This window comes from Panthera tigris, chromosome C1 (genome assembly GCF_018350195.1).
Source record: "Panthera tigris isolate Pti1 chromosome C1, P.tigris_Pti1_mat1.1, whole genome shotgun sequence".
Lineage (NCBI taxonomy): Eukaryota > Metazoa > Chordata > Mammalia > Carnivora > Felidae > Panthera > Panthera tigris.
The window spans coordinates 105076523-105083552 of NC_056667.1; positions in this window are offsets into that span (position 1 = coordinate 105076523).

Consider the following 7030-nt stretch of genomic DNA (forward strand, 5'->3'; position numbering starts at 1 on the left):
ATCCAATTGCTGAAGGAACATAGAGGAGTCTGATGAATATGGAAGGCCTAGCCACTCAGTATATGGTGAACAAATGAATGGAAGACTTCTCAAAAATACTATAAGCCAGGTCTTAGAAGAGATACTGGACATGATCCAGCAGAACAAGAGAGAGCATTCTGAAGGCTAAAAAATTGTATGGTGAAGAATAGAGATGGGAATTTGCTTGAGGGCAAGCTGATAAACTTGGTTAAAGCAGGAGTACAGTTATGAAAGATGAGCAGAGAAAGAGGACAAGAGTGCCATAGATAGTTTAAATTCATCACCACTGGTCTGGAGGAGAGAATCACCAACCCACCTGTTAGGTCCTGCAACTCTTGGCCAGCTCCCAATCAGCTGTCAGGCAAGGGTCAAGAGGTGATGATCCTGCTTTAGCCTAGAGTTTAAAATGTCATACATCCCTCCCTTCCAGTGTATAGGATTCCAAAGGGCCTCAGACCAGCTTTTGAAACAGTGTGAAAAGGGATGTGAAAGCCCTACTTTTTATAGTAGGAAGTTTTTTATTTTCCAATAACAACAAAACAAGATTTCAGGAACATCTCTGTTCAAACTTTAAGTGGAACTTTTTATAGCCATAGGCAGTTATTAAGTCCTTTATTAACCAAGTGAGATCCCCACTTTTCTCCTCCCCTACAAACAATATTAAGCAGAAGTATGTTGAGTTTTCTGTGTTTATGATTCTAAGGGCTCACGTGTGAACTTCTCTGCATCTCTGTATGACTTGGTCTTTCTGACTTTCTCTGGAGTGGTTGTTGTTGTTACTCTCCTGTTTCTATGAGTCTCCAAACCCCTCTAGTCTGAACCCAAGGCAGGAAGGGATTCACCTTTGTATTCTAGCTGTATCTTTAGTTTCTACCACAGGGGCAGAAATTATATTTGATATAGCAACAGATGGAATGCAGAAGCAGATATAAGAATCCAGTTAGGCATTAAAGGAATTTCCAAAAATGTAAAACAAAACCAACTGTCTTACCAATTTTTTTTCTTTTTGGTTTGGAAAAAGTTATTTTTCATAAATGAATAAATTAAAAATGTTAACAAGTAAATATTGACTAGTTTTCTTCTCTCATCCTATTTGCTTTCAGTTGTCAAATTATAAAGCTGAATGCTATTCTGTTTCCCATATTAAATTAAAAGCATAACACTTAGGATATCTTCTAAAATTCCCCACCACATTGAACCTATTTTTGAAAATTTTCTTTTGCTAGAAAAAGTACCATTTGCCTCCTTCCTAGGTCCCAGGGAGCCACTGCAGGTATAGATGGTTGCACATGGATGATGTGACCCTATGGGAAACTGTACTGTCCTATGTGTGTGGGACACCTCTTGTTTTGATGGAAAAATATATGTGTGTGTGGCACCTTGGAGTATAGGGAGGGCAGGAAAGTACCAACAAGGTCAGGTAATGTCATTTATTTTATTTTGTTTTTTAGAGACAGAGTGTGAGCAGGCGAGAGGGGCAGAGGCAGAGAGAGAGAGAGAGAGAGAGAGAAAGAATCCCAAGCAGGCTCGGTACTGATTGCATGGAGCCCAATGTGGGGCTCGATCCCATCACCCTGAGATTGTGACCTGAGCTAAAATCAAGAGTTGGATGCTCAACTGACTGATCCACCCCATGTCGTTTATTTATTTAAATTTAACCAAATCAGGTAAAGAAGTTGGCTTAGTCATCAAAAGTTGGTATAACTAGCGGACCCAGTTCATAATGTAACTCCTGTTATATTTTAAACACCCCTGTGGCTAAAGAAATTATAAAGAACAACTTTTTCTCCCTGAGCCACAGAAATTAGGGGGTTTTTTTCCTCCAGAGAAAAGATAAAGAAGCCAGCAGTTGTTGGCCAAGCCCCTACTGTGTATGAATACAAATATTACCTCCTTTGTTCCTCATTACAACCCTGTGAAAGAGATTTTATCCCATTTTATGGAAGCTAAGCTTCAGAACGGTTAAGTCACTTTTTCAAGGTTGTTTTACTTCAACCCACAATAAGAAGTACATTTTATATCATGATCACTGAAGAACACACAGACGTACCTTCGCTGAAATAAAGGTTTCAGGAACTAATACTTACCCTTACTATATGCAAATACTGATAGTTTCTGTTTTACTTCATTTTTGAAAACACTGTTTTGCACCCTGCTAAATCAGTTTCACAACCCATGAATGGGCTAAGATATGAACTGAATTCATGCTCTTTTCAGCAAACAAATACTTTCTCATGAACATCTCTTAAATAATGCATTACCTATATGTTGTGCTTAGTTTTATCTCATAGGACAGAGCTACCTGGACAATCCTAGGCAAAGAAGGGATAGGGATAGGCCTACTGAGGAACCATACCATAAGATGAAATACTTAGACAAATATGTGATGACATTAGTCCTTTCATTTAGTATGTGAGTAAATGTGGCATTTGCTTTGATTTCTAAAGAAAGTTAATTGTCCACAAAAATAATAAGTTCACTTATTTGGGGCCATCGACTAGACATGTAGAGTTTATCTTGGCTTCATAGTAAACAGTTATTTCAAATCTTAGTAAATTATAAATTATCTTTAACTTAATTTATGATAGGGTTAAAATGAAAAAACATGACACTTGGGGGGTGAGGTCATGTGAGTACAGAGTAGGGTGTTGGGGAAAGAATAAAAATGGTAGAGGAAGCAGTAGGCAATCCCCAAAATCTTAGTTTAACCCTTCATCTAGTAAACTGAAGATTGCCTAAACTATAGAATAATTTGTTTCATGTTAGATTATTTTTAATTTTTTTAAAAGTTTATTTTTGAGAGAGAGAAAGAGAGAGAGAGAGAGAGAGAGAGAGAATGAGTGGGGGAGGGGCAGAGAGAGGGAGACACAGAATCCAAAGTAGGCTCCAGACTTTGAGCTGTCAGCACAGAGCCCGATGCGGGGCTTGAACTCACGGACCACGAGATCATGACCTGAGCTGAAGTCGGACGCTCAACTGACTGAGCCACCCAGGTGCCCCAGATTATTTTTATTTTTAAAGGTTTATTTATTTTTGAAGGGGGCAGAGAGAAAGGGAGACAGAGAATCCCAAGCACTGACAGTGCAGAGCCCAACACAGGGCTCAAACCCACAAACTGTGAGATCATGACCTGAGCCAAAATCAAAACTTAAATGCTTAATCTACTGAGCCACCCAGGTACCCCATGTTAGATTATTATTATTTTTAATATTTATTTATTTTGGGGGGGGGGCAGAGGATCTGAAGCCAGCTCTGTGCTGACAGCAGAGAGCCTGATGTGAGGCTTGAACTCAACAAACTGAGATCATGACCTGAGCCAAAGTTGGACACTTAAACAACGGAGCCACCCAGGTCCCCGCCCCCCATGTTACATTTTTAAAAAAGTTTTACTTATTTAAGTGATTTAAGTAATCTCTACACCCAGCGTGGGCCTTGAACTCTAGACCCCAAGATCAAGAGTTGCACTCTTCAGACTGGGCCAGCCAGGCACCCCTTACATTAAATTTTTTTAATAGGTAAGTTTTAAAAATAGGCTACTGGGGCGCCTGGGTGGCTCAGTTTGTTGAGCGTGTGACTCTTGATCTCAGCTCAGATCTTGGATCTCAGGGTCATTAGTTGAATGCGGAGCCTACTTAAAAAAAAACAACAACCATAAAACATAAAATAAACAAATAAGTAAAATAGGCTACTTAAAAATCCCATGGCAGGGATTAGGGGTTGGGGAGGGAGTGGCGCATGCCTGGCTAGCTTGGTTAGAAGAGCATGCAACTCTTGATCTTGGAGTTGTGAGTTTGAGCCCCACATTAGGTGTAAAGTTTACTAATAAATAAATAAATAAACAAACTTGGAAAAAAAAAAACATAAATCTCAAAATCCTCAGGTGGGCTGGTCTCCCAGAGTGAATGGATACATCCCCAAAGCCAACCATGGTGAGGACAAGGTTTTCTTGGATGCTTTCATCTATTCTAACATGAGTGGTTTATTTTCCCATATGCCTGTCACTTTTTTTTTAAATTTTTTAATGTTTATTTATTTTTGAGAGAGACCGAGCACAAGAGTGGGAGGTTGCAGAGAGAGGGAGACACAGAATCCGAAGCAGGCTCCAGGCTCCAAGATATCAGCACACAGCCTGACACGGGGCTCGAACTCACAAACTGTAAGATCATGACCTGAGCTGAACTCTGATGCTCAACCGAGCTACCCAGGTGCCCCTGCCTGTCACTTTTAATGTATCAGCAGCCCAGTCCAATCCCTTTTCTCCTCCCACATGGAACCAGTTGCTTGGCTGTTTCCTTAGGACTCCAGTTCCTCCATCCTTTAATGCAAACTTCATACCTTTATCCACTCATTCAGTCAACAGAGTACTATGATGGTTGCATGTCCTTCTAGTTGACTTCTATTATTCGTACACCCCCCTTCTACCTGACAGGTGTCTATCAGGGGATGGTTCTCCTAGGTCTTTAGTCACATCTCACATCTCCAAACCTCTGCTTTCCCTGGAATGTCCTCTCTTTTCCACCTATCTAAGCTCTACTTACCCTCTTTTCCATGAAGTCTTCCAAAATTATTCAGCCCAAGTGATCTCTCTGAATTTATAGCTCTTATGCAGAATGAGTACCATGATTTAGCTTTTTTTGTATAGGTCTTATGTTGTTCTGTCCTTGTTTTAGGAGTTAGACTTGTCCAGGTGACTCCTACTCACCTCAACTGGGAAGTCATCCGGATCCCTGTCTGATCTATATGCTATTCCTCTGGGCCCCCATAGCTCTATGCTTACTGCTAACATAACTGTTATGTTGCCACTATGCTATGATCATTATTGACTTGAAGACAGCTTAAGTCAGTTGGCTTCTAAAAAGTGCCTGGCACCTAAAAAACAAAAAGGAAATTGCCAAAACCACAGTAAGGCCGATTTCTGACAGCCTGGATAAAAGAAAGGGCTCTCCCATTAAAATACAAGTAGATCCTGGATACATTTCAACAAACATAATGGTCAGCATATTGCTGGGCTCATTAGAAAGTAAGAGAAATCACTAAAGGAAGAAAAAAATAACATTAAGCTGAAACCTATATGAAGGAGTGAACAGTATTGTGAACAGAGGCTAAACCCTGGGCCTAGCCAAGGAAGGGGAAAAAACCTGGGACTCCTGAAAGAAACTGAGCCCCGTGAAGGGGCTAACACAGTCCCAGGTCAGGAGCATCATTTGGCTCCTGGCAGAAGCAAATGCAAATCTTCTCTGCAGGAAAGTGCCCCCAATTTAGGCTCTCTGGATTCCCATAGATTAAGTTTAACAAAATTTGAGCTCAAAACCCCAAGATTGAAAATATACAAAGAAACAAGCTACCACAGGCAAGAGTGAGCAGAAAACAAAACAGATTTAGATATCCAGGAAAGTTACAGAAATACAAAATAACAAACCCAACGAGTTTCAAAAATTTAGCATCATAGGGTACCACATCTCTGAGTACAAATGATTAAAGTTGAAAGTGGGTATCTAAACGGTAAAACTTTAAATATTCAGACGTTTGGAAGTTCAAAAAATTGTTCTAAATAATTCACAAATCACAAATCATAAAGGTAATTTAAATATCTTAGGACTAAGTTATAATTAAAGTACTTTACAACAGAAAAATTGGGGGGATATAGGGAAACAGGTCCTTAAAAACTTACAGTAGAAAAAAATAGCAGCTTGAAAATTAGGTTAGGTGTCAAAATTAAGATGTTATGGAAGAACATAAAATTAAATCTAAAGAAAGCAGAAAAAAGGAAATACTATAGATAATATCCATAATTAATGAAATGGAAAACAAAACATAAGGGAGAGGATCAACAAAACCAAAAGTAGTAGCTGAATAAGTAAAATAACAAATTTCTGGTGCAAAAGAAGGTAAAAGTAAATAGTAGAAATGAAAAACAAAGTACATGACTACCCAGAGAGCACGGGGGAAAAAAAGGAAAAATTTTAATTTAAAAAAAAAGACATGAAATTACAAAATCCTAAAAAACACTTAACCTAAATTGACTCAACAAAAAATAGAAAGTCCAATCAATGGTTAAAATTTTTCCCAAAAAGGAATGCCAGGCAAAGATGGTTCAACAGTTGAGTTTTACTGATCTGATGTCAACTCTTCCAGAGAATAAGAGGGAACAGTTCCCAACTCAGAGGATGCACAGATCAAATGAACCATCTTAGAAACATTTTTTTTGAAATCTTACTAAAAAAAAAGGCACTAACAGGTACAAGAATGTTCATAGCAGCACTGTTTGTAATAGCAAAAAAAATGGAAACAATCCAAATGTCCAGTAATAGGTGAATGTGTAGAATACAGGTGAAAAATGAGCAAATTATAGCTACTTACAACATAGATGAATCTTAAAAATAGTGTTAGGTGAAAAACTGCAGGGGACTATTACAGTACAAAATTTTTGTAAAGCTAAAAAAGCAAAACTGAGTATTTTAAAAGAATATTATATGTATATGGTTAAATATAGAGATACACATATATTTGTGTGTGTGTGTATGTAGGTAACTAATAAACACAAAGTTAAGGACAGTGGTTATTGTCCGGGGAGAGGCAGCAGGATGGCCAGGGTAGGAACACAGGAAACTCAACGGTATTTCTAATGTTTTAATGTATAATTTGGGTGATGGGTCAAAGGTATTCACTTAATTATGTTTCATAATTTATTCATGTTAAATATATTCTTTATATATCAAATATTACATATTATAATTTTAAAAAATATGCTGTGGTGGAAATGAATGAAGTCTCCCTGAAAGAAAATTTATTTCCTGGGCAGAACCAGATTCCCTGACAGAAGCTACCCTATGCAGAAGACAAAGTAGGTCCTCAGTAAATACTGGTTTACTGCTTTTCCAAAGGAGAACATAAGGTCTGGGTTCCCTTCCTATTGGTGCTGATCTGCAGAGCTACCTCCTGCCACACACCTAGCCTAAACCCCACAATCCTGGCTAAGTCCTGACACATGTATGACAAGAGACTGACA